The 25,530-nt window shown below is 39.7% G+C and overlaps 42 non-coding genes across 42 annotated transcripts; all 42 read right to left on the bottom strand.

Annotated features, from left to right (window-relative positions):
* Positions 1-100: 100 nt before the first annotated feature.
* Positions 101-172, bottom strand: Trnaw-cca (transfer RNA tryptophan (anticodon CCA)). Its single transcript has one exon. It is a non-coding gene; the product is annotated as a tRNA-Trp (tRNA).
* Positions 173-416: 244 nt separating this feature from the next.
* Positions 417-488, bottom strand: Trnaw-cca (transfer RNA tryptophan (anticodon CCA)). The gene has a single exon. It is a non-coding gene; the product is annotated as a tRNA-Trp (tRNA).
* Positions 489-1,051: 563 nt separating this feature from the next.
* Positions 1,052-1,123, bottom strand: Trnaw-cca (transfer RNA tryptophan (anticodon CCA)). Its single transcript has one exon. It is a non-coding gene; the product is annotated as a tRNA-Trp (tRNA).
* Positions 1,124-2,644: 1,521 nt separating this feature from the next.
* Positions 2,645-2,716, bottom strand: Trnaw-cca (transfer RNA tryptophan (anticodon CCA)). The gene has a single exon. It is a non-coding gene; the product is annotated as a tRNA-Trp (tRNA).
* A 563-nt stretch (positions 2,717-3,279) lies between these two features.
* On the bottom strand, positions 3,280-3,351 carry Trnaw-cca (transfer RNA tryptophan (anticodon CCA)). The gene has a single exon. It is a non-coding gene; the product is annotated as a tRNA-Trp (tRNA).
* A 566-nt stretch (positions 3,352-3,917) lies between these two features.
* Trnaw-cca (transfer RNA tryptophan (anticodon CCA)) lies at positions 3,918-3,989 on the bottom strand. The gene has a single exon. It is a non-coding gene; the product is annotated as a tRNA-Trp (tRNA).
* Positions 3,990-4,236: 247 nt separating this feature from the next.
* Trnaw-cca (transfer RNA tryptophan (anticodon CCA)) lies at positions 4,237-4,308 on the bottom strand. The gene has a single exon. It is a non-coding gene; the product is annotated as a tRNA-Trp (tRNA).
* Positions 4,309-4,552: 244 nt separating this feature from the next.
* Trnaw-cca (transfer RNA tryptophan (anticodon CCA)) lies at positions 4,553-4,624 on the bottom strand. Its single transcript has one exon. It is a non-coding gene; the product is annotated as a tRNA-Trp (tRNA).
* Positions 4,625-4,871: 247 nt separating this feature from the next.
* Trnaw-cca (transfer RNA tryptophan (anticodon CCA)) lies at positions 4,872-4,943 on the bottom strand. The gene has a single exon. It is a non-coding gene; the product is annotated as a tRNA-Trp (tRNA).
* Positions 4,944-5,825: 882 nt separating this feature from the next.
* On the bottom strand, positions 5,826-5,897 carry Trnaw-cca (transfer RNA tryptophan (anticodon CCA)). Its single transcript has one exon. It is a non-coding gene; the product is annotated as a tRNA-Trp (tRNA).
* Positions 5,898-6,463: 566 nt separating this feature from the next.
* Trnaw-cca (transfer RNA tryptophan (anticodon CCA)) lies at positions 6,464-6,535 on the bottom strand. Its single transcript has one exon. It is a non-coding gene; the product is annotated as a tRNA-Trp (tRNA).
* Positions 6,536-6,782: 247 nt separating this feature from the next.
* Trnaw-cca (transfer RNA tryptophan (anticodon CCA)) lies at positions 6,783-6,854 on the bottom strand. The gene has a single exon. It is a non-coding gene; the product is annotated as a tRNA-Trp (tRNA).
* A 244-nt stretch (positions 6,855-7,098) lies between these two features.
* Trnaw-cca (transfer RNA tryptophan (anticodon CCA)) lies at positions 7,099-7,170 on the bottom strand. Its single transcript has one exon. It is a non-coding gene; the product is annotated as a tRNA-Trp (tRNA).
* Positions 7,171-7,736: 566 nt separating this feature from the next.
* On the bottom strand, positions 7,737-7,808 carry Trnaw-cca (transfer RNA tryptophan (anticodon CCA)). Its single transcript has one exon. It is a non-coding gene; the product is annotated as a tRNA-Trp (tRNA).
* Positions 7,809-8,055: 247 nt separating this feature from the next.
* On the bottom strand, positions 8,056-8,127 carry Trnaw-cca (transfer RNA tryptophan (anticodon CCA)). Its single transcript has one exon. It is a non-coding gene; the product is annotated as a tRNA-Trp (tRNA).
* A 244-nt stretch (positions 8,128-8,371) lies between these two features.
* On the bottom strand, positions 8,372-8,443 carry Trnaw-cca (transfer RNA tryptophan (anticodon CCA)). The gene has a single exon. It is a non-coding gene; the product is annotated as a tRNA-Trp (tRNA).
* A 566-nt stretch (positions 8,444-9,009) lies between these two features.
* Trnaw-cca (transfer RNA tryptophan (anticodon CCA)) lies at positions 9,010-9,081 on the bottom strand. The gene has a single exon. It is a non-coding gene; the product is annotated as a tRNA-Trp (tRNA).
* A 563-nt stretch (positions 9,082-9,644) lies between these two features.
* On the bottom strand, positions 9,645-9,716 carry Trnaw-cca (transfer RNA tryptophan (anticodon CCA)). The gene has a single exon. It is a non-coding gene; the product is annotated as a tRNA-Trp (tRNA).
* Positions 9,717-10,282: 566 nt separating this feature from the next.
* On the bottom strand, positions 10,283-10,354 carry Trnaw-cca (transfer RNA tryptophan (anticodon CCA)). Its single transcript has one exon. It is a non-coding gene; the product is annotated as a tRNA-Trp (tRNA).
* Positions 10,355-10,601: 247 nt separating this feature from the next.
* On the bottom strand, positions 10,602-10,673 carry Trnaw-cca (transfer RNA tryptophan (anticodon CCA)). Its single transcript has one exon. It is a non-coding gene; the product is annotated as a tRNA-Trp (tRNA).
* Positions 10,674-11,236: 563 nt separating this feature from the next.
* On the bottom strand, positions 11,237-11,308 carry Trnaw-cca (transfer RNA tryptophan (anticodon CCA)). The gene has a single exon. It is a non-coding gene; the product is annotated as a tRNA-Trp (tRNA).
* A 244-nt stretch (positions 11,309-11,552) lies between these two features.
* Trnaw-cca (transfer RNA tryptophan (anticodon CCA)) lies at positions 11,553-11,624 on the bottom strand. Its single transcript has one exon. It is a non-coding gene; the product is annotated as a tRNA-Trp (tRNA).
* A 566-nt stretch (positions 11,625-12,190) lies between these two features.
* Positions 12,191-12,262, bottom strand: Trnaw-cca (transfer RNA tryptophan (anticodon CCA)). Its single transcript has one exon. It is a non-coding gene; the product is annotated as a tRNA-Trp (tRNA).
* Positions 12,263-12,825: 563 nt separating this feature from the next.
* Trnaw-cca (transfer RNA tryptophan (anticodon CCA)) lies at positions 12,826-12,897 on the bottom strand. Its single transcript has one exon. It is a non-coding gene; the product is annotated as a tRNA-Trp (tRNA).
* A 566-nt stretch (positions 12,898-13,463) lies between these two features.
* On the bottom strand, positions 13,464-13,535 carry Trnaw-cca (transfer RNA tryptophan (anticodon CCA)). Its single transcript has one exon. It is a non-coding gene; the product is annotated as a tRNA-Trp (tRNA).
* Positions 13,536-13,782: 247 nt separating this feature from the next.
* On the bottom strand, positions 13,783-13,854 carry Trnaw-cca (transfer RNA tryptophan (anticodon CCA)). The gene has a single exon. It is a non-coding gene; the product is annotated as a tRNA-Trp (tRNA).
* Positions 13,855-14,736: 882 nt separating this feature from the next.
* Trnaw-cca (transfer RNA tryptophan (anticodon CCA)) lies at positions 14,737-14,808 on the bottom strand. Its single transcript has one exon. It is a non-coding gene; the product is annotated as a tRNA-Trp (tRNA).
* A 563-nt stretch (positions 14,809-15,371) lies between these two features.
* On the bottom strand, positions 15,372-15,443 carry Trnaw-cca (transfer RNA tryptophan (anticodon CCA)). The gene has a single exon. It is a non-coding gene; the product is annotated as a tRNA-Trp (tRNA).
* Positions 15,444-16,009: 566 nt separating this feature from the next.
* Positions 16,010-16,081, bottom strand: Trnaw-cca (transfer RNA tryptophan (anticodon CCA)). The gene has a single exon. It is a non-coding gene; the product is annotated as a tRNA-Trp (tRNA).
* Positions 16,082-16,328: 247 nt separating this feature from the next.
* Trnaw-cca (transfer RNA tryptophan (anticodon CCA)) lies at positions 16,329-16,400 on the bottom strand. Its single transcript has one exon. It is a non-coding gene; the product is annotated as a tRNA-Trp (tRNA).
* A 563-nt stretch (positions 16,401-16,963) lies between these two features.
* Trnaw-cca (transfer RNA tryptophan (anticodon CCA)) lies at positions 16,964-17,035 on the bottom strand. The gene has a single exon. It is a non-coding gene; the product is annotated as a tRNA-Trp (tRNA).
* An 882-nt stretch (positions 17,036-17,917) lies between these two features.
* Trnaw-cca (transfer RNA tryptophan (anticodon CCA)) lies at positions 17,918-17,989 on the bottom strand. The gene has a single exon. It is a non-coding gene; the product is annotated as a tRNA-Trp (tRNA).
* A 566-nt stretch (positions 17,990-18,555) lies between these two features.
* On the bottom strand, positions 18,556-18,627 carry Trnaw-cca (transfer RNA tryptophan (anticodon CCA)). The gene has a single exon. It is a non-coding gene; the product is annotated as a tRNA-Trp (tRNA).
* A 247-nt stretch (positions 18,628-18,874) lies between these two features.
* On the bottom strand, positions 18,875-18,946 carry Trnaw-cca (transfer RNA tryptophan (anticodon CCA)). Its single transcript has one exon. It is a non-coding gene; the product is annotated as a tRNA-Trp (tRNA).
* Positions 18,947-19,509: 563 nt separating this feature from the next.
* Positions 19,510-19,581, bottom strand: Trnaw-cca (transfer RNA tryptophan (anticodon CCA)). The gene has a single exon. It is a non-coding gene; the product is annotated as a tRNA-Trp (tRNA).
* An 882-nt stretch (positions 19,582-20,463) lies between these two features.
* On the bottom strand, positions 20,464-20,535 carry Trnaw-cca (transfer RNA tryptophan (anticodon CCA)). Its single transcript has one exon. It is a non-coding gene; the product is annotated as a tRNA-Trp (tRNA).
* A 566-nt stretch (positions 20,536-21,101) lies between these two features.
* On the bottom strand, positions 21,102-21,173 carry Trnaw-cca (transfer RNA tryptophan (anticodon CCA)). Its single transcript has one exon. It is a non-coding gene; the product is annotated as a tRNA-Trp (tRNA).
* A 1,198-nt stretch (positions 21,174-22,371) lies between these two features.
* Positions 22,372-22,443, bottom strand: Trnaw-cca (transfer RNA tryptophan (anticodon CCA)). The gene has a single exon. It is a non-coding gene; the product is annotated as a tRNA-Trp (tRNA).
* A 247-nt stretch (positions 22,444-22,690) lies between these two features.
* On the bottom strand, positions 22,691-22,762 carry Trnaw-cca (transfer RNA tryptophan (anticodon CCA)). Its single transcript has one exon. It is a non-coding gene; the product is annotated as a tRNA-Trp (tRNA).
* Positions 22,763-23,644: 882 nt separating this feature from the next.
* Trnaw-cca (transfer RNA tryptophan (anticodon CCA)) lies at positions 23,645-23,716 on the bottom strand. Its single transcript has one exon. It is a non-coding gene; the product is annotated as a tRNA-Trp (tRNA).
* A 566-nt stretch (positions 23,717-24,282) lies between these two features.
* On the bottom strand, positions 24,283-24,354 carry Trnaw-cca (transfer RNA tryptophan (anticodon CCA)). Its single transcript has one exon. It is a non-coding gene; the product is annotated as a tRNA-Trp (tRNA).
* An 882-nt stretch (positions 24,355-25,236) lies between these two features.
* Trnaw-cca (transfer RNA tryptophan (anticodon CCA)) lies at positions 25,237-25,308 on the bottom strand. Its single transcript has one exon. It is a non-coding gene; the product is annotated as a tRNA-Trp (tRNA).
* Between the last annotated feature and the right edge of the window lie 222 nt (positions 25,309-25,530).

Here is a 25,530-nt window from a genome sequence, read left to right as displayed (position 1 = left end):
TCATTACAGACAGAACTACGATGACAACGCGACACCACACACTACTCTTTCTACACATACATGTTTTTCATAATTTAAGCAAAACAGCAAAACTTTGATGTGACCCCGACGTGATTTGAACACGCAACCTTCTGATCTGGAGTCAGACGCGCTACCGTTGCGCCACAGGGCCGTCTCTTGAAGTACTGCACAGTAATGTACTTTATGTACAAACATCGTCTCCATGCTCTACATCAGCTTCATTTATAACACAACATTTTTCTGCTTTTCTCTCATGTCTTCCTATTCTTACATCGACTTTCCAATTGTAATAAGATATCATTAAATACAGAGAGAAATACGATGACAACCTGTAAGCACACGCCTCTTCTTAAATACAATTTTCATTTACTGCTCAAAATAGCAAAACTTGAACGTGACCCCGACGTGATTTGAACACGCAACCTTCTGATCTGGAGTCAGACGCGCTACCGTTGCGCCACAGGGCCATCTGATAAGCCAATGCACTATAATGCACTTTAAGTACAATTATCTGCTCCATGCTCTACATCGGCTTTACTTTGCTATACTTTATGCATTTTCTACTCATATCCTAATCTTCTGACTTCCATTTTCAAATTGTAGCTATATATCATTCATTACAGACAGAACTACGATGACAACGCGACACCACACACTACTCTTTCTACACATACATGTTTTTCATAATTTAAGCAAAACAGCAAAACTTTGATGTGACCCCGACGTGATTTGAACACGCAACCTTCTGATCTGGAGTCAGACGCACTACCGTTGCGCCACAGGGCCGTCTCTTGAAGTACTGCACAGTAATGTACTTTATGTACAAACATCGTCTCCATGCTCTACATCAGCTTCATTTATAACACAACATTTTTCTGCTTTTCTCTCATGTCTTCTTATTCTTACATCGACTTTCCAATTGTAATAAGATATCATTAAATACAGAGAGAAATACGATGACAACCTGTAAACACACGCCTCTTCTTAAATACAATTTTCATTTACTGCTCAAAATAGCAAAACTTGAACGTGACCCCGACGTGATTTGAACACGCAACCTTCTGATCTGGAGTCAGACGCGCTACCGTTGCGCCACAGGGCCATCTGATAAGCCAATGCACTATAATGCACTTTAAGTACAATTATCTGCTCCATGCTCTACATCGGCTTTACTTTGCTATACTTTATGCATTTTCTACTCATATCCTAATCTTCTGACTTCCATTTTCAAATTGTAGCTATATATCATTCATTACAGACAGAACTACGATGACAACGCGACACCACACACTACTCTTTCTACACATACATGTTTTACATAATTTAAGCAAAACAGCAAAACTTTGATGTGACCCCGACGTGATTTGAACACGCAACCTTCTGATCTGGAGTCAGACGCACTACCGTTGCGCCACAGGGCCATCTGATAAGCCAATGCACTATAATGCACTTTAAGTACAATTATCTGCTCCATGCTCTACATCGGCTTTACTTTGCTATACTTTATGCATTTTCTACTCATATCCTAATCTTCTGACTTCCATTTTCAAATTGTAGCTATATATCATTCATTACAGACAGAACTACGATGACAACGCGACACCACACACTACTCTTTCTACGCATAGATGTTTTTCATAATTTAAGCAAAACAGCAAAACTTTGATGTGACCCCGACGTGATTTGAACCACACACTACTCTGATCTGGAGTCAGACGCGCTACCGTTGCGCCACAGGGCCATCTGATAAGCCAATGCACTATAATGCACTTTAAGTACAATTATCTGCTCCATGCTCTACATCGGCTTTACTTTGCTATACTTTATGCATTTTCTACTCATATCCTAATCTTCTGACTTCCATTTTCAAATTGTAGCTATATATCATTCATTACAGACAGAACTACGATGACAACGCGACACCACACACTACTATTTCTACACATACATGTTTTTCATAATTTAAGCAAAACAGCAAAACTTTGATGTGACCCCGACGTGATTTGAACACGCAACCTTCTGATCTGGAGTCAGACGCACTACCGTTGCGCCACAGGGCCATCTGATAAGCCAATGCACTATAATGCACTTTAAGTACAATTATCTGCTCCATGCTCTACATCGGCTTTACTTTGCTATACTTTATGCATTTTCTACTCATATCCTAATCTTCTGACTTCCATTTTCAAATTGTAGCTATATATCATTCATTACAGACAGAACTACGATGACAACGCGACACCACACACTACTCTTTCTACACATACATGTTTTTCATAATTTAAGCAAAACAGCAAAACTTTGATGTGACCCCGATGTGATTTGAACACGCAACCTTCTGATCTGGAGTCAGACGCACTACCGTTGCGCCACAGGGCCGTCTCTTGAAGTACTGCACAGTAATGTACTTTATGTACAAACATCGTCTCCATGCTCTACATCAGCTTCATTTATAACACAACATTTTTCTGCTTTTCTCTCATGTCTTCCTATTCTTACATCGACTTTCCAATTGTAATAAGATATCATTAAATACAGAGAGAAATACGATGACAACCTGTAAACACACGCCTCTTCTTAAATACAATTTTCATTTACTGCTCAAAATAGCAAAACTTGAACGTGACCCCGACGTGATTTGAACACGCAACCTTCTGATCTGGAGTCAGACGCGCTACCGTTGCGCCACAGGGCCATCTGACAAGCCAATGCACTATAATGCACTTTAAGTACAATTATCTGCTCCATGCTCTACATCGGCTTTACTTTGCTATACTTTATGCATTTTCTACTCATATCCTAATCTTCTGACTTCCATTTTCAAATTGTAGCTATATATCATTCATTACAGACAGAACTACGATGACAACGCGACACCACACACTACTCTTTCTACACATACATGTTTTTCATAATTTAAGCAAAACAGCAAAACTTTGATGTGACCCCGACGTGATTTGAACACGCAACCTTCTGATCTGGAGTCAGACGCACTACCGTTGCGCCACAGGGCCGTCTCTTGAAGTACTGCACAGTACTGTACTTTATGTACAAACATCGTCTCCATGCTCTACATCAGCTTCATTTATAACACAACATTTTTCTGCTTTTCTCTCATGTCTTCCTATTCTTACATCGACTTTCCAATTGTAATAAGATATCATTAAATACAGAGAGAAATACGATGACAACCTGTAAACACACGCCTCTTCTTAAATACAATTTTCATTTACTGCTCAAAATAGCAAAACTTGAACGTGACCCCGACGTGATTTGAACACGCAACCTTCTGATCTGGAGTCAGACGCGCTACCGTTGCGCCACAGGGCCATCTGATAAGCCAATGCACTATAATGCACTTTAAGTACAATTATCTGCTCCATGCTCTACATCGGCTTTACTTTGCTATACTTTATGCATTTTCTACTCATATCCTAATCTTCTGACTTCCATTTTCAAATTGTAGCTATATATCATTCATTACAGACAGAACTACGATGACAACGCGACACCACACACTACTCTTTCTACACATACATGTTTTTCATCATTGAAGCAAAACAGCAAAACTTTGATGTGACCCCGACGTGATTTGAACACGCAACCTTCTGATCTGGAGTCAAACGCGCTACCGTTGCGCCACAGGGCCATCTGATAAGCCAATGCACTATAATGCACTTTAAGTACAATTATCTGCTCCATGCTCTACATCGGCTTTACTTTGCTATACTTTATGCATTTTCTACTCATATCCTAATCTTCTGACTTCCATTTTCAAATTGTAGCTATATATCATTCATTACAGACAGAACTACGATGACAACGCGACACCACACACTACTCTTTCTACACATACATGTTTTTCATAATTTAAGCAAAACAGCAAAACTTTGATGTGACCCCGACGTGATTTGAACACGCAACCTTCTGATCTGGAGTCAGACGCGCTACCGTTGCGCCACAGGGCCATCTGATAAGCCAATGCACTATAATGCACTTTAAGTACAATTATCTGCTCCATGCTCTACATCGGCTTTACTTTGCTATACTTTATGCATTTTCTACTCATATCCTAATCTTCTGACTTCCATTTTCAAATTGTAGCTATATATCATTCATTACAGACAGAACTACGATGACAACGCGACACCACACACTACTCTTTCTACACATACATGTTTTTCATAATTTAAGCAAAACAGCAAAACTTTGATGTGACCCCGACGTGATTTGAACACGCAACCTTCTGATCTGGAGTCAGACGCGCTACCGTTGCGCCACAGGGCCGTCTCTTGAAGCACTGCACAGTAATGTACTTTATGTACAAACATCGTCTCCATGCTCTACATCAGCTTCATTTATAACACAACATTTTTCTGCTTTTCTCTCATGTCTTCCTATTCTTACATCGACTTTCCAATTGTAATAAGATATCATTAAATACAGAGAGAAATACGATGACAACCTGTAAACACACGCCTCTTCTTAAATACAATTTTCATTTACTGCTCAAAATAGCAAAACTTGAACGTGACCCCGACGTGATTTGAACACGCAACCTTCTGATCTGGAGTCAGACGCGCTACCGTTGCGCCACAGGGCCATCTGATAAGCCAATGCACTATAATGCACTTTAAGTACAATTATCTGCTCCATGCTCTACATCGGCTTTACTTTGCTATACTTTATGCATTTTCTACTCATATCCTAATCTTCTGACTTCCATTTTCAAATTGTAGCTATATATCATTCATTACAGACAGAACTACGATGACAACGCGACACCACACACTACTCTTTCTACACATACATGTTTTTCATAATTTAAGCAAAACAGCAAAACTTTGATGTGACCCCGACGTGATTTGAACACGCAACCTTCTGATCTGGAGTCAGACGCGCTACCGTTGCGCCACAGGGCCATCTGATAAGCCAATGCACTATAATGCACTTTAAGTACAATTATCTGCTCCATGCTCTACATCGGCTTTACTTTGCTATACTTTATGCATTTTCTACTCATATCCTAATCTTCTGACTTCCATTTTCAAATTGTAGCTATATATCATTCATTACAGACAGAACTACGATGACAACGCGACACCACACACTACTCTTTCTACACATACATGTTTTTCATAATTGAAGCAAAACAGCAAAACTTTGATGTGACCCCGACGTGATTTGAACACGCAACCTTCTGATCTGGAGTCAGACGCACTACCGTTGCGCCACAGGGCCATCTGATAAGCCAATGCACTATAATGCACTTTAAGTACAATTATCTGCTCCATGCTCTACATCGGCTTTACTTTGCTATACTTTATGCATTTTCTACTCATATCCTAATCTTCTGACTTCCATTTTCAAATTGTAGCTATATATCATTCATTACAGACAGAACTACGATGACAACGCGACACCACACACTACTCTTTCTACACATACATGTTTTTCATAATTTAAGCAAAACAGCAAAACTTTGATGTGACCCCGACGTGATTTGAACACGCAACCTTCTGATCTGGAGTCAGACGCACTACCGTTGCGCCACAGGGCCGTCTCTTGAAGTACTGCACAGTACTGTACTTTATGTACAAACATCGTCTCCATGCTCTACATCAGCTTCATTTATAACACAACATTTTTCTGCTTTTCTCTCATGTCTTCCTATTCTTACATCGACTTTCCAATTGTAATAAGATATCATTAAATACAGAGAGAAATACGATGACAACCTGTAAACACACGCCTCTTCTTAAATACAATTTTCATTTACTGCTCAAAATAGCAAAACTTGAACGTGACCCCGACGTGATTTGAACACGCAACCTTCTGATCTGGAGTCAGACGCGCTACCGTTGCGCCACAGGGCCATCTGATAAGCCAATGCACTATAATGCACTTTAAGTACAATTATCTGCTCCATGCTCTACATCGGCTTTACTTTGCTATACTTTATGCATTTTCTACTCATATCCTAATCTTCTGACTTCCATTTTCAAATTGTAGCTATATATCATTCATTACAGACAGAACTACGATGACAACGCGACACCACACACTACTCTTTCTACACATACATGTTTTTCATCATTGAAGCAAAACAGCAAAACTTTGATGTGACCCCGACGTGATTTGAACACGCAACCTTCTGATCTGGAGTCAAACGCGCTACCGTTGCGCCACAGGGCCATCTGATAAGCCAATGCACTATAATGCACTTTAAGTACAATTATCTGCTCCATGCTCTACATCGGCTTTACTTTGCTATACTTTATGCATTTTCTACTCATATCCTAATCTTCTGACTTCCATTTTCAAATTGTAGCTATATATCATTCATTACAGACAGAACTACGATGACAACGCGACACCACACACTACTCTTTCTACACATACATGTTTTTCATAATTTAAGCAAAACAGCAAAACTTTGATGTGACCCCGACGTGATTTGAACACGCAACCTTCTGATCTGGAGTCAGACGCGCTACCGTTGCGCCACAGGGCCATCTGATAAGCCAATGCACTATAATGCACTTTAAGTACAATTATCTGCTCCATGCTCTACATCGGCTTTACTTTGCTATACTTTATGCATTTTCTACTCACATCCTAATCTTCTGACTTCCATTTTCAAATTGTAGCTATATATCATTCATTACAGACAGAACTACGATGACAACGCGACACCACACACTACTCTTTCTACACATACATGTTTTTCATAATTTAAGCAAAACAGCAAAACTTTGATGTGACCCCGACGTGATTTGAACACGCAACCTTCTGATCTGGAGTCAGACGCGCTACCGTTGCGCCACAGGGCCGTCTCTTGAAGTACTGCACAGTAATGTACTTTATGTACAAACATCGTCTCCATGCTCTACATCAGCTTCATTTATAACACAACATTTTTCTGCTTTTCTCTCATGTCTTCCTATTCTTACATCGACTTTCCAATTGTAATAAGATATCATTAAATACAGAGAGAAATACGATGACAACCTGTAAACACACGCCTCTTCTTAAATACAATTTTCATTTACTGCTCAAAATAGCAAAACTTGAACGTGACCCCGACGTGATTTGAACACGCAACCTTCTGATCTGGAGTCAGACGCGCTACCGTTGCGCCACAGGGCCATCTGATAAGCCAATGCACTATAATGCACTTTAAGTACAATTATCTGCTCCATGCTCTACATCGGCTTTACTTTGCTATACTTTATGCATTTTCTACTCATATCCTAATCTTCTGACTTCCATTTTCAAATTGTAGCTATATATCATTCATTACAGACAGAACTACGATGACAACGCGACACCACACACTACTCTTTCTACACATACATGTTTTTCATCATTGAAGCAAAACAGCAAAACTTTGATGTGACCCCGACGTGATTTGAACACGCAACCTTCTGATCTGGAGTCAAACGCGCTACCGTTGCGCCACAGGGCCATCTGATAAGCCAATGCACTATAATGCACTTTAAGTACAATTATCTGCTCCATGCTCTACATCGGCTTTACTTTGCTATACTTTATGCATTTTCTACTCATATCCTAATCTTCTGACTTCCATTTTCAAATTGTAGCTATATATCATTCATTACAGACAGAACTACGATGACAACGCGACACCACACACTACTCTTTCTACACATACATGTTTTTCATAATTTAAGCAAAACAGCAAAACTTTGATGTGACCCCGACGTGATTTGAACACGCAACCTTCTGATCTGGAGTCAGACGCGCTACCGTTGCGCCACAGGGCCATCTGATAAGCCAATGCACTATAATGCACTTTAAGTACAATTATCTGCTCCATGCTCTACATCGGCTTTACTTTGCTATACTTTATGCATTTTCTACTCACATCCTAATCTTCTGACTTCCATTTTCAAATTGTAGCTATATATCATTCATTACAGACAGAACTACGATGACAACGCGACACCACACACTACTCTTTCTACACATACATGTTTTTCATAATTTAAGCAAAACAGCAAAACTTTGATGTGACCCCGACGTGATTTGAACACGCAACCTTCTGATCTGGAGTCAGACGCGCTACCGTTGCGCCACAGGGCCGTCTCTTGAAGTACTGCACAGTAATGTACTTTATGTACAAACATCGTCTCCATGCTCTACATCAGCTTCATTTATAACACAACATTTTTCTGCTTTTCTCTCATGTCTTCCTATTCTTACATCGACTTTCCAATTGTAATAAGATATCATTAAATACAGAGAGAAATACGATGACAACCTGTAAACACACGCCTCTTCTTAAATACAATTTTTATTTACTGCTCAAAATAGCAAAACTTGAACGTGACCCCGACGTGATTTGAACACGCAACCTTCTGATCTGGAGTCAGACGCGCTACCGTTGCGCCACAGGGCCATCTGATAAGCCAATGCACTATAATGCACTTTAAGTACAATTATCTGCTCCATGCTCTACATCGGCTTTACTTTGCTATACTTTATGCATTTTCTACTCATATCCTAATCTTCTGACTTCCATTTTCAAATTGTAGCTATATATCATTCATTACAGACAGAACTACGATGACAACGCGACACCACACACTACTCTTTCTACACATACATGTTTTTCATCATTGAAGCAAAACAGCAAAACTTTGATGTGACCCCGACGTGATTTGAACACGCAACCTTCTGATCTGGAGTCAAACGCGCTACCGTTGCGCCACAGGGCCATCTGATAAGCCAATGCACTATAATGCACTTTAAGTACAATTATCTGCTCCATGCTCTACATCGGCTTTACTTTGCTATACTTTATGCATTTTCTACTCATATCCTAATCTTCTGACTTCCATTTTCAAATTGTAGCTATATATCATTCATTACAGACAGAACTACGATGACAACGCGACACCACACACTACTCTTTCTACACATACATGTTTTTCATAATTTAAGCAAAACAGCAAAACTTTGATGTGACCCCGACGTGATTTGAACACGCAACCTTCTGATCTGGAGTCAGACGCGCTACCGTTGCGCCACAGGGCCATCTGATAAGCCAATGCACTATAATGCACTTTAAGTACAATTATCTGCTCCATGCTCTACATCGGCTTTACTTTGCTATACTTTATGCATTTTCTACTCATATCCTAATCTTCTGACTTCCATTTTCAAATTGTAGCTATATATCATTCATTACAGACAGAACTACGATGACAACGCGACACCACACACTACTCTTTCTACACATACATGTTTTTCATAATTTAAGCAAAACAGCAAAACTTTGATGTGACCCCGACGTGATTTGAACACGCAACCTTCTGATCTGGAGTCAGACGCACTACCGTTGCGCCACAGGGCCGTCTCTTGAAGTACTGCACAGTACTGTACTTTATGTACAAACATCGTCTCCATGCTCTACATCAGCTTCATTTATAACACAACATTTTTCTGCTTTTCTCTCATGTCTTCCTATTCTTACATCGACTTTCCAATTGTAATAAGATATCATTAAATACAGAGAGAAATACGATGACAACCTGTAAACACACGCCTCTTCTTAAATACAATTTTCATTTACTGCTCAAAATAGCAAAACTTGAACGTGACCCCGACGTGATTTGAACACGCAACCTTCTGATCTGGAGTCAGACGCGCTACCGTTGCGCCACAGGGCCATCTGATAAGCCAATGCACTATAATGCACTTTAAGTACAATTATCTGCTCCATGCTCTACATCGGCTTTACTTTGCTATACTTTATGCATTTTCTACTCATATCCTAATCTTCTGACTTCCATTTTCAAATTGTAGCTATATATCATTCATTACAGACAGAACTACGATGACAACGCGACACCACACACTACTCTTTCTACACATACATGTTTTTCATCATTGAAGCAAAACAGCAAAACTTTGATGTGACCCCGACGTGATTTGAACACGCAACCTTCTGATCTGGAGTCAAACGCGCTACCGTTGCGCCACAGGGCCATCTGATAAGCCAATGCACTATAATGCACTTTAAGTACAATTATCTGCTCCATGCTCTACATCGGCTTTACTTTGCTATACTTTATGCATTTTCTACTCATATCCTAATCTTCTGACTTCCATTTTCAAATTGTAGCTATATATCATTCATTACAGACAGAACTACGATGACAACGCGACACCACACACTACTCTTTCTACACATACATGTTTTTCATAATTTAAGCAAAACAGCAAAACTTTGATGTGACCCCGACGTGATTTGAACACGCAACCTTCTGATCTGGAGTCAGACGCGCTACCGTTGCGCCACAGGGCCATCTGATAAGCCAATGCACTATAATGCACTTTAAGTACAATTATCTGCTCCATGCTCTACATCGGCTTTACTTTGCTATACTTTATGCATTTTCTACTCATATCCTAATCTTCTGACTTCCATTTTCAAATTGTAGCTATATATCATTCATTACAGACAGAACTACGATGACAACGCGACACCACACACTACTCTTTCTACACATACATGTTTTTCATAATTTAAGCAAAACAGCAAAACTTTGATGTGACCCCGACGTGATTTGAACACGCAACCTTCTGATCTGGAGTCAGACGCGCTACCGTTGCGCCACAGGGCCGTCTCTTGAAGTACTGCACAGTAATGTACTTTATGTACAAACATCGTCTCCATGCTCTACATCAGCTTCATTTATAACACAACATTTTTCTGCTTTTCTCTCATGTCTTCCTATTCTTACATCGACTTTCCAATTGTAATAAGATATCATTAAATACAGAGAGAAATACGATGACAACCTGTAAACACACGCCTCTTCTTAAATACAATTTTCATTTACTGCTCAAAATAGCAAAACTTGAACGTGACCCCGACGTGATTTGAACACGCAACCTTCTGATCTGGAGTCAGACGCGCTACCGTTGCACCACAGGGCCATCTGATAAGCCAATGCACTATAATGCACTTTAAGTACAATTATCTGCTCCATGCTCTACATCGGCTTTACTTTGCTATACTTTATGCATTTTCTACTCATATCCTAATCTTCTGACTTCCATTTTCAAATTGTAGCTATATATCATTCATTACAGACAGAACTACGATGACAACGCGACACCACACACTACTCTTTCTACACATACATGTTTTTCATAATTTAAGCAAAACAGCAAAACTTTGATGTGACCCCGACGTGATTTGAACACGCAACCTTCTGATCTGGAGTCAGACGCGCTACCGTTGCGCCACAGGGCCGTCTCTTGAAGTACTGCACAGTAATGTACTTTATGTACAAACATCGTCTCCATGCTCTACATCAGCTTCATTTATAACACAACATTTTTCTGCTTTTCTCTCATGTCTTCCTATTCTTACATCGACTTTCCAATTGTAATAAGATATCATTAAATACAGAGAGAAATACGATGACAACCTGTAAACACACGCCTCTTCTTAAATACAATTTTCATTTACTGCTCAAAATAGCAAAACTTGAACGTGACCCCGACGTGATTTGAACACGCAACCTTCTGATCTGGAGTCAGACGCGCTACCGTTGCGCCACAGGGCCATCTGATAAGCCAATGCACTATAATGCACTTTAAGTACAATTATCTGCTCCATGCTCTACATCGGCTTTACTTTGCTATACTTTATGCATTTTCTACTCATATCCTAATCTTCTGACTTCCATTTTCAAATTGTAGCTATATATCATTCATTACAGACAGAACTACGATGACAACGCGACACCACACACTACTCTTTCTACACATACATGTTTTTCATCATTGAAGCAAAACAGCAAAACTTTGATGTGACCCCGACGTGATTTGAACACGCAACCTTCTGATCTGGAGTCAAACGCGCTACCGTTGCGCCACAGGGCCATCTGATAAGCCAATGCACTATAATGCACTTTAAGTACAATTATCTGCTCCATGCTCTACATCGGCTTTACTTTGCTATACTTTATGCATTTTCTACTCATATCCTAATCTTCTGACTTCCATTTTCAAATTGTAGCTATATATCATTCATTACAGACAGAACTACGATGACAACGCGACACCACACACTACTCTTTCTACACATACATGTTTTTCATAATTTAAGCAAAACAGCAAAACTTTGATGTGACCCCGACGTGATTTGAACACGCAACCTTCTGATCTGGAGTCAGACGCGCTACCGTTGCGCCACAGGGCCATCTGATAAGCCAATGCACTATAATGCACTTTAAGTACAATTATCTGCTCCATGCTCTACATCGGCTTTACTTTGCTATACTTTATGCATTTTCTACTCATATCCTAATCTTCTGACTTCCATTTTCAAATTGTAGCTATATATCATTCATTACAGACAGAACTACGATGACAACGCGACACCACACACTACTCTTTCTACACATACATGTTTTTCATAATTTAAGCAAAACAGCAAAACTTTGATGTGACCCCGACGTGATTTGAACACGCAACCTTCTGATCTGGAGTCAGACGCACTACCGTTGCGCCACAGGGCCGTCTCTTGAAGTACTGCACAGTACTGTACTTTATGTACAAACATCGTCTCCATGCTCTACATCAGCTTCATTTATAACACAACATTTTTCTGCTTTTCTCTCATGTCTTCCTATTCTTACATCGACTTTCCAATTGTAATAAGATATCATTAAATACAGAGAGAAATACGATGACAACCTGTAAACACACGCCTCTTCTTAAATACAATTTTCATTTACTGCTCAAAATAGCAAAACTTGAACGTGACCCCGACGTGATTTGAACACGCAACCTTCTGATCTGGAGTCAGACGCGCTACCGTTGCGCCACAGGGCCATCTGATAAGCCAATGCACTATAATGCACTTTAAGTACAATTATCTGCTCCATGCTCTACATCGGCTTTACTTTGCTATACTTTATGCATTTTCTACTCATATCCTAATCTTCTGACTTCCATTTTCAAATTGTAGCTATATATCATTCATTACAGACAGAACTACGATGACAACGCGACACCACACACTACTCTTTCTACACATACATGTTTTTCATCATTGAAGCAAAACAGCAAAACTTTGATGTGACCCCGACGTGATTTGAACACGCAACCTTCTGATCTGGAGTCAAACGCGCTACCGTTGCGCCACAGGGCCATCTGATAAGCCAATGCACTATAATGCAGTTTAAGTACAATTATCTGCTCCATGCTCTACATCGGCTTTACTTTGCTATACTTTATGCATTTTCTACTCATATCCTAATCTTCTGACTTCCATTTTCAAATTGTAGCTATATATCATTCATTACAGACAGAACTACGATGACAACGCGACACCACACACTACTCTTTCTACACATACATGTTTTTCATAATTTAAGCAAAACAGCAAAACTTTGATGTGACCCCGACGTGATTTGAACACGCAACCTTCTGATCTGGAGTCAGACGCGCTACCGTTGCGCCACAGGGCCATCTGATAAGCCAATGCACTATAATGCACTTTAAGTACAATTATCTGCTCCATGCTCTACATCGGCTTTACTTTGCTATACTTTATGCATTTTCTACTCATATCCTAATCTTCTGACTTCCATTTTCAAATTGTAGCTATATATCATTCATTACAGACAGAACTACGATGACAACGCGACACCACACACTACTCTTTCTACACATACATGTTTTTCATAATTTAAGCAAAACAGCAAAACTTTGATGTGACCCCGACGTGATTTGAACACGCAACCTTCTGATCTGGAGTCAGACGCGCTACCGTTGCGCCACAGGGCCGTCTCTTGAAGTACTGCACAGTAATGTACTTTATGTACAAACATCGTCTCCATGCTCTACATCAGCTTCATTTATAACACAACATTTTTCTGCTTTTCTCTCATGTCTTCCTATTCTTACATCGACTTTCCAATTGTAATAAGATATCATTAAATACAGAGAGAAATACGATGACAACCTGTAAACACACGCCTCTTCTTAAATACAATTTTCATTTACTGCTCAAAATAGCAAAACTTGAACGTGACCCCGACGTGATTTGAACACGCAACCTTCTGATCTGGAGTCAGACGCGCTACCGTTGCACCACAGGGCCATCTGATAAGCCAATGCACTATAATGCACTTTAAGTACAATTATCTGCTCCATGCTCTACATCGGCTTTACTTTGCTATACTTTATGCATTTTCTACTCATATCCTAATCTTCTGACTTCCATTTTCAAATTGTAGCTATATATCATTCATTACAGACAGAACTACGATGACAACGCGACACCACACACTACTCTTTCTACACATACATGTTTTTCATCATTGAAGCAAAACAGCAAAACTTTGATGTGACCCCGACGTGATTTGAACACGCAACCTTCTGATCTGGAGTCAAACGCGCTACCGTTGCGCCACAGGGCCATCTGATAAGCCAATGCACTATAATGCACTTTAAGTACAATTATCTGCTCCATGCTCTACATCGGCTTTACTTTGCTATACTTTATGCATTTTCTACTCATATCCTAATCTTCTGACTTCCATTTTCAAATTGTAGCTATATATCATTCATTACAGACAGAACTACGATGACAACGCGACACCACACACTACTCTTTCTACACATACATGTTTTTCATAATTTAAGCAAAACAGCAAAACTTTGATGTGACCCCGACGTGATTTGAACACGCAACCTTCTGATCTGGAGTCAGACGCGCTACCGTTGCGCCACAGGGCCATCTGATAAGCCAATGCACTATAATGCACTTTAAGTACAATTATCTGCTCCATGCTCTACATCGGCTTTACTTTGCTATACTTTATGCATTTTCTACTCATATCCTAATCTTCTGACTTCCATTTTCAAATTGTAGCTATATATCATTCATTACAGACAGAACTACGATGACAACGCGACACCACACACTACTCTTTCTACACATACATGTTTTTCATAATTTAAGCAAAACAGCAAAACTTTGATGTGACCCCGACGTGATTTGAACACGCAACCTTCTGATCTGGAGTCAGACGCACTACCGTTGCGCCACAGGGCCGTCTCTTGAAGTACTGCACAGTACTGTACTTTATGTACAAACATCGTCTCCATGCTCTACATCAGCTTCATTTATAACACAACATTTTTCTGCTTTTCTCTCATGTCTTCCTATTCTTACATCGACTTTCCAATTGTAATAAGATATCATTAAATACAGAGAGAAATACGATGACAACCTGTAAACACACGCCTCTTCTTAAATACAATTTTCATTTACTGCTCAAAATAGCAAAACTTGAACGTGACCCCGACGTGATTTGAACACGCAACCTTCTGATCTGGAGTCAGACGCGCTACCGTTGCGCCACAGGGCCATCTGATAAGCCAATGCACTATAATGCACTTTAAGTACAATTATCTGCTCCATGCTCTACATCGGCTTTACTTTGCTATACTTTATGCATTTTCTACTCATATCCTAATCTTCTGACTTCCATTTTCAAATTGTAGCTATATATCATTCATTACAGACAGAACTACGATGACAACGCGACACCACACACTACTCTTTCTACACATACATGTTTTTCATCATTGAAGCAAAACAGCAAAACTTTGATGTGACCCCGACGTGATTTGAACACGCAACCTTCTGATCTGGAGTCAAACGCGCTACCGTTGCGCCACAGGGCCATCTGATAAGCCAATGCACTATAATGCACTTTAAGTACAATTATCTGCTCCATGCTCTACATCGGCTTTACTTTGCTATACTTTATGCATTTTCTACTCATATCCTAATCTTCTGACTTCCATTTTCAAATTGTAGCTATATATCATTCATTACAGACAGAACTACGATGACAACGCGACACCACACACTACTCTTTCTACACATACATGTTTTTCATAATTTAAGCAAAACAGCAAAACTTTGATGTGACCCCGACGTGATTTGAACACGCAACCTTCTGATCTGGAGTCAGACGCGCTACCGTTGCGCCACAGGGCCATCTGATAAGCCAATGCACTATAATGCACTTTAAGTACAATTATCTGCTCCATGCTCTACATCGGCTTTACTTTGCTATACTTTATGCATTTTCTACTCATATCCTAATCTTCTGACTTCCATTTTCAAATTGTAGCTATATATCATTCATTACAGACAGAACTACGATGACAACGCGACACCACACACTACTCTTTCTACACATACATGTTTTTCATAATTTAAGCAAAACAGCAAAACTTTGATGTGACCCCGACGTGATTTGAACACGCAACCTTCTGATCTGGAGTCAGACGCGCTACCGTTGCGCCACAGGGCCGTCTCTTGAAGTACTGCACAGTAATGTACTTTATGTACAAACATCGTCTCCATGCTCTACATCAGCTTCATTTATAACACAACATTTTTCTGCTTTTCTCTCATGTCTTCCTATTCTTACATCGACTTTCCAATTGTAATAAGATATCATTAAATACAGAGAGAAATACGATGACAACCTGTAAACACACGCCTCTTCTTAAATACAATTTTCATTTACTGCTCAAAATAGCAAAACTTGAACGTGACCCCGACGTGATTTGAACACGCAACCTTCTGATCTGGAGTCAGACGCGCTACCGTTGCACCACAGGGCCATCTGATAAGCCAATGCACTATAATGCACTTTAAGTACAATTATCTGCTCCATGCTCTACATCGGCTTTACTTTGCTATACTTTATGCATTTTCTACTCATATCCTAATCTTCTGACTTCCATTTTCAAATTGTAGCTATATATCATTCATTACAGACAGAACTACGATGACAACGCGACACCACACACTACTCTTTCTACACATACATGTTTTTCATAATTTAAGCAAAACAGCAAAACTTTGATGTGACCCCGACGTGATTTGAACACGCAACCTTCTGATCTGGAGTCAGACGCGCTACCGTTGCGCCACAGGGCCATCTGATAAGCCAATGCACTATAATGCACTTTAAGTACAATTATCTGCTCCATGCTCTACATCGGCTTTACTTTGCTATACTTTATGCATTTTCTACTCATATCCTAATCTTCTGACTTCCATTTTCAAATTGTAGCTATATATCATTCATTACAGACAGAACTACGATGACAACGCGACACCACACACTACTCTTTCTACACATACATGTTTTTCATAATTTAAGCAAAACAGCAAAACTTTGATGTGACCCCGACGTGATCTGAACACGCAACCTTCTGATCTGGAGTCAGACGCACTACCGTTGCGCCACAGGGCCATCTGATAAGCCAATGCACTATAATGCACTTTAAGTACAATTATCTGCTCCATGCTCTACATCGGCTTTACTTTGCTATACTTTATGCATTTTCTACTCATATCCTAATCTTCTGACTTCCATTTTCAAATTGTAGCTATATATCATTCATTACAGACAGAACTACGATGACAACGCGACACCACACACTACTCTTTCTACACATACATGTTTTTCATAATTGAAGCAAAACAGCAAAACTTTGATGTGACCCCGACGTGATTTGAACACGCAACCTTCTGATCTGGAGTCAGACGCACTACCGTTGCGCCACAGGGCCGTCTCTTGAAGTACTGCACAGTACTGTACTTTATGTACAAACATCGTCTCCATGCTCTACATCAGCTTCATTTATAACACAACATTTTTCTGCTTTTCTCTCATGTCTTCCTATTCTTACATCGACTTTCCAATTGTAATAAGATATCATTAAATACAGAGAGAAATACGATGACAACCTGTAAACACACGCCTCTTCTTAAATACAATTTTCATTTACTGCTCAAAATAGCAAAACTTGAACGTGACCCCGACGTGATTTGAACACGCAACCTTCTGATCTGGAGTCAGACGCGCTACCGTTGCGCCACAGGGCCATCTGATAAGCCAATGCACTATAATGCACTTTAAGTACAATTATCTGCTCCATGCTCTACATCGGCTTTACTTTGCTATACTTTATGCATTTTCTACTCATATCCTAATCTTCTGACTTCCATTTTCAAATTGTAGCTATATATCATTCATTACAGACAGAACTACGATGACAACGCGACACCACACACTACTCTTTCTACACATACATGTTTTTCATCATTGAAGCAAAACAGCAAAACTTTGATGTGACCCCGACGTGATTTGAACACGCAACCTTCTGATCTGGAGTCAAACGCGCTACCGTTGCGCCACAGGGCCATCTGATAAGCCAATGCACTATAATGCACTTTAAGTACAATTATCTGCTCCATGCTCTACATCGGCTTTACTTTGCTATACTTTATGCATTTTCTACTCATATCCTAATCTTCTGACTTCCATTTTCAAATTGTAGCTATATATCATTCATTACAGACAGAACTACGATGACAACGCGACACCACACACTACTCTTTCTACACATACATGTTTTTCATAATTTAAGCAAAACAGCAAAACTTTGATGTGACCCCGACGTGATTTGAACACGCAACCTTCTGATCTGGAGTCAGACGCGCTACCGTTGCGCCACAGGGCCATCTGATAAGCCAATGCACTATAATGCACTTTAAGTACAATTATCTGCTCCATGCTCTACATCGGCTTTACTTTGCTATACTTTATGCATTTTCTACTCATATCCTAATCTTCTGACTTCCATTTTCAAATTGTAGCTATATATCATTCATTACAGACAGAACTACGATGACAACGCGACACCACACACTACTCTTTCTACACATACATGTTTTTCATAATTTAAGCAAAACAGCAAAACTTTGATGTGACCCCGACGTGATTTGAACACGCAACCTTCTGATCTGGAGTCAGACGCGCTACCGTTGCGCCACAGGGCCGTCTCTTGAAGTACTGCACAGTAATGTACTTTATGTACAAACATCGTCTCCATGCTCTACATCAGCTTCATTTATAACACAACATTTTTCTGCTTTTCTCTCATGTCTTCCTATTCTTACATCGACTTTCCAATTGTAATAAGATATCATTAAATACAGAGAGAAATACGATGACAACCTGTAAACACACGCCTCTTCTTAAATACAATTTTCATTTACTGCTCAAAATAGCAAAACTTGAACGTGACCCCGACGTGATTTGAACACGCAACCTTCTGATCTGGAGTCAGACGCGCTACCGTTGCACCACAGGGCCATCTGATAAGCCAATGCACTATAATGCACTTTAAGTACAATTATCTGCTCCATGCTCTACATCGGCTTTACTTTGCTATACTTTATGCATTTTCTACTCATATCCTAATCTTCTGACTTCCATTTTCAAATTGTAGCTATATATCATTCATTACAGACAGAACTACGATGACAACGCGACACCACACACTACTCTTTCTACACATACATGTTTTTCATAATTTAAGCAAAACAGCAAAACTTTGATGTGACCCCGACGTGATTTGAACACGCAACCTTCTGATCTGGAGTCAGACGCGCTACCGTTGCGCCACAGGGCCATCTGATAAGCCAATGCACTATAATGCACTTTAAGTACAATTATCTGCTCCATGCTCTACATCGGCTTTACTTTGCTATACTTTATGCATTTTCTACTCATATCCTAATCTTCTGACTTCCATTTTCAAATTGTAGCTATATATCATTCATTACAGACAGAACTACGATGACAACGCGACACCACACACTACTCTTTCTACACATACATGTTTTTCATAATTTAAGCAAAACAGCAAAACTTTGATGTGACCCCGACGTGATCTGAACACGCAACCTTCTGATCTGGAGTCAGACGCACTACCGTTGCGCCACAGGGCCATCTGATAAGCCAATGCACTATAATGCACTTTAAGTACAATTATCTGCTCCATGCTCTACATCGGCTTTACTTTGCTATACTTTATGCATTTTCTACTCATATCCTAATCTTCTGACTTCCATTTTCAAATTGTAGCTATATATCATTCATTACAGACAGAACTACGATGACAACGCGACACCACACACTACTCTTTCTACACATACATGTTTTTCATAATTGAAGCAAAACAGCAAAACTTTGATGTGACCCCGACGTGATTTGAACACGCAACCTTCTGATCTGGAGTCAGACGCACTACCGTTGCGCCACAGGGCCGTCTCTTGAAGTACTGCACAGTAATGTACTTCATGTACAAACATCGTCTCCATGCTCTACATCAGCTTCATTTATAACACAACATTTTTCTGCTTTTCTCTCATGTCTTCCTATTCTTACATCGACTTTCCAATTGTAATAAGATATCATTAAATACAGAGAGAAATACGATGACAACCTGTAAACACACGCCTCTTCTTAAATACAATTTTCATTTACTGCTCAAAATAGCAAAACTTGAACGTGACCCCGACGTGATTTGAACACGCAACCTTCTGATCTGGAGTCAGACGCGCTACCGTTGCGCCACAGGGCCATCTGATAAGCCAATGCACTATAATGCACTTTAAGTACAATTATCTGCTCCATGCTCTACATCGGCTTTACTTTGCTATACTTTATGCATTTTCTACTCATATCCTAATCTTCTGACTTCCATTTTCAAATTGTAGCTATATATCATTCATTACAGACAGAACTACGATGACAACGCGACACCACACACTACTCTTTCTACACATACATGTTTTTCATAATTTAAGCAAAACAGCAAAACTTTGATGTGACCCCGACGTGATTTGAACACGCAACCTTCTGATCTGGAGTCAGACACGCTATCGTTGCGCCACAGGGCCATCTGATAAGCCAATGCACTATAATGCACTTTAAGTACAATTATCTGCTCCATGCTCTACATCGGCTTTACTTTGCTATACTTTATGCATTTTCCACTCATATCCTAATCTTCTGACTTCCATTTTCAAATTGTAGCTATATATCATTCATTACAGACAGAACTACGATGACAACGCGACACCACACACTACTCTTTCTACACATACATGTTTTTCATAATTTAAGCAAACCAGCAAAACTTTGATGTGACCCCGACGTGATTTGAACACGCAACCTTCTGATCTGGAGTCAGACGCGCTACCGTTGCGCCACAGGGCCATCTGATAAGCCAATGCACTATAATGCACTTTAAGTACAATTATCTGCTCCATGCTCTACATCGGCTTTACTTTGCTATACTTTATGCATTTTCTACTCATATCCTAATCTTCTGACTTCCATTTTCAAATTGTAGCTATATATCATTCATTACAGACAGAACTACGATGACAACGCGACACCACACACTACTCTTTCTACACATACATGTTTTTCATAATTTAAGCAAAACAGCAAAACTTTGATGTGACCCCGACGTGATTTGAACACGCAACCTTCTGATCTGGAGTCAGACGCACTTCCGTTGCGCCACAGGGCCGTCTCTTGAAGTACTGCACAGTAATGTACTTTATGTACAAACATCGTCTCCATGCTCTACATCAGCTTCATTTATAACACAACATTTTTCTGCTTTTCTCTCATGTCTTCCTATTCTTACATCAACTTTCCAATTGTAAAAAGATATCATTGAATACAGAGAGAAATACGATGACAACCTGTAAACACACGCCTCTTCTTAAATACAATTTTCATTTACTGCTCAAAATAGCAAAACTTGAACGTGACCCCGACGTGATTTGAACACGCAACCTTCTGATCTGGAGTCAGACGCGCTACCGTTGCACCACAGGGCCATCTGATAAGCCAATGCACTATAATGCACTTTAAGTACAATTATCTGCTCCATGCTCTACATCGGCTTTACTTTGCTATACTTTATGCATTTTCTACTCATATCCTAATCTTCTGACTTCCATTTTCAAATTGTAGCTATATATCATTCATTACAGACAGAACTACGATGACAACGCGACACCACACACTACTCTTTCTACACATACATGTTTTTCATAATTTAAGCAAAACAGCAAAACTTTGATGTGACCCCGACGTGATTTGAACACGCAACCTTCTGATCTGGAGTCAGACGCACTACCGTTGCGCCACAGGGCCGTCTCTTGAAGTACTGCACAGTAATGTACTTTATGTACAAACATCGTCTCCATGCTCTACATCAGCTTCATTTATAACACAACATTTTTCTGCTTTTCTCTCATGTCTTCCTATTCTTACATCGACTTTCCAATTGTAATAAGATATCATTAAATACAGAGAGAAATACGATGACAACCTGTAAACACACGCCTCTTCTTAAATACAATTTTCATTTACTGCTCAAAATAGCAAAACTTGAACGTGACCCCGACGTGATTTGAACACGCAACCTTCTGATCTGGAGTCAGACGCGCTACCGTTGCGCCACAGGGCCATCTGATAAGCCAATGCACTATAATGCACTTTAAGTACAATTATCTGCTCCATGCTCTACATCGGCTTTACTTTGCTATACTTTATGCATTTTCTACTCATATCCTAATCTTCTGACTTCCATTTTCAAATTGTAGCTATATATCATTCATTACAGACAGAACTACGATGACAACGCGACACCACACACTACTCTTTCTACACATACATGTTTTTCATAATTTAAGCAAAACAGCAAAACTTTGATGTGACCCCGACGTGATTTGAACACGCAACCTTCTGATCTGGAGTCAGACGCGCTACCGTTGCGCCACAGGGCCATCTGATAAGCCAATGCACTATAATGCACTTTAAGTACAATTATCTGCTCCATGCTCTACATCGGCTTTACTTTGCTATACTTTATGCATTTTCTACTCATATCCTAATCTTCTGACTTCCATTTTCAAATTGTAGCTATATATCATTCATTACAGACAGAACTACGATGACAACGCGACACCACACACTACTCTTTCTACACATACATGTTTTTCATAATTTAAGCAAAACAGCAAAACTTTGATGTGACCCCGACGTGATTTGAACACGCAACCTTCTGATCTGGAGTCAGACGCACTACCGTTGCGCCACAGGGCCATCTGATAAGCCAATGCACTATAATGCACTTTAAGTACAATTATCTGCTCCATGCTCTACATCGGCTTTACTTTGCTATACTTTATGCATTTTCTACTCATATCCTAATCTTCTGACTTCCATTTTCAAATTGTAGCTATATATCATTCATTACAGACAGAACTACGATGACAACGCGACACCACACACTACTCTTTCTACACATACATGTTTTTCATAATTGAAGCAAAACAGCAAAACTTTGATGTGACCCCGACGTGATTTGAACACGCAACCTTCTGATCTGGAGTCAGACGCACTACCGTTGCGCCACAGGGCCGTCTCTTGAAGTACTGCACAGTAATGTACTTCATGTACAAACATCGTCTCCATGCTCTACATCAGCTTCATTTATAACACAACATTTTTCTGCTTTTCTCTCATGTCTTCCTATTCTTACATCGACTTTCCAATTGTAATAAGATATCATTAAATACAGAGAGAAATACGATGACAACCTGTAAACACACGCCTCTTCTTAAATACAATTTTCATTTACTGCTCAAAATAGCAAAACTTGAACGTGACCCCGACGTGATTTGAACACGCAACCTTCTGATCTGGAGTCAGACGCGCTACCGTTGCGCCACAGGGCCATCTGATAAGCCAATGCACTATAATGCACTTTAAGTACAATTATCTGCTCCATGCTCTACATCGGCTTTACTTTGCTATACTTTATGCATTTTCTACTCATATCCTAATCTTCTGACTTCCATTTTCAAATTGTAGCTATATATCATTCATTACAGACAGAACTACGATGACAACGCGACACCACACACTACTCTTTCTACACATACATGTTTTTCATAATTTAAGCAAAACAGCAAAACTTTGATGTGACCCCGACGTGATTTGAACACGCAACCTTCTGATCTGGAGTCAGACACGCTATCGTTGCGCCACAGGGCCATCTGATAAGCCAATGCACTATAATGCACTTTAAGTACAATTATCTGCTCCATGCTCTACATCGGCTTTACTTTGCTATACTTTATGCATTTTCCACTCATATCCTAATCTTCTGACTTCCATTTTCAAATTGTAGCTATATATCATTCATTACAGACAGAACTACGATGACAACGCGACACCACACACTACTCTTTCTACACATACATGTTTTTCATAATTTAAGCAAACCAGCAAAACTTTGATGTGACCCCGACGTGATTTGAACACGCAACCTTCTGATCTGGAGTCAGACGCGCTACCGTTGCGCCACAGGGCCATCTGATAAGCCAATGCACTATAATGCACTTTAAGTACAATTATCTGCTCCATGCTCTACATCGGCTTTACTTTGCTATACTTTATGCATTTTCTACTCATATCCTAATCTTCTGACTTCCATTTTCAAATTGTAGCTATAAATCATTCATTACAGACAGAACTACGATGACAACGCGACACCACACACTACTCTTTCTACACATACATGTTTTTCATAATTTAAGCAAAACAGCAAAACTTTGATGTGACCCCGACGTGATTTGAACACGCAACCTTCTGATCTGGAGTCAGACGCACTACCGTTGCGCCACAGGGCCGTCTCTTGAAGTACTGCACAGTAATGTACTTTATGTACAAACATCGTCTCCATGCTCTACATCAGCTTCATTTATAACACAACATTTTTCTGCTTTTCTCTCATGTCTTCCTATTCTTACATCAACTTTCCAATTGTAAAAAGATATCATTGAATACAGAGAGAAATACGATGACAACCTGTAAACACACGCCTCTTCTTAAATACAATTTTCATTTACTGCTCAAAATAGCAAAACTTGAACGTGACCCCGACGTGATTTGAACACGCAACCTTCTGATCTGGAGTCAGACGCGCTACCGTTGCACCACAGGGCCATCTGATAAGCCAATGCACTATAATGCACTTTAAGTACAATTATCTGCTCCATGCTCTACATCGGCTTTACTTTGCTATACTTTATGCATTTTCTACTCATATCCTAATCTTCTGACTTCCATTTTCAAATTGTAGCTATATATCATTCATTACAGACAGAACTACGATGACAACGCGACACCACACACTACTCTTTCTACACATACATGTTTTTCATCATTTAAGCAAAACAGCAAAACTTTGATGTGACCCCGACGTGATTTGAACACGCAACCTTCTGATCTGGAGTCAGACGCGCTACCGTTGCGCCACAGGGCCATCTGATAAGCCAATGCACTATAATGCACTTTAAGTACAATTATCTGCTCCATGCTCTACATCGGCTTTACTTTGCTATACTTTATGCATTTTCTACTCATATCCTAATCTTCTGACTTCCATTTTCAAATTGTAGCTATATATCATTCATTACAGACAGAACTACGATGACAACGCGACACCACACACTACTCTTTCTACACATACATACTTTTCATCATT

Source organism: Haliotis asinina, chromosome 2, assembly GCF_037392515.1.
Source record: "Haliotis asinina isolate JCU_RB_2024 chromosome 2, JCU_Hal_asi_v2, whole genome shotgun sequence".
NCBI classification, from domain to species: Eukaryota; Metazoa; Mollusca; class Gastropoda; order Lepetellida; family Haliotidae; genus Haliotis; species Haliotis asinina.
The sequence above is the reverse complement of the archived record's forward strand: the minus strand, read 5'-3'. Positions and strand labels throughout refer to the sequence as shown.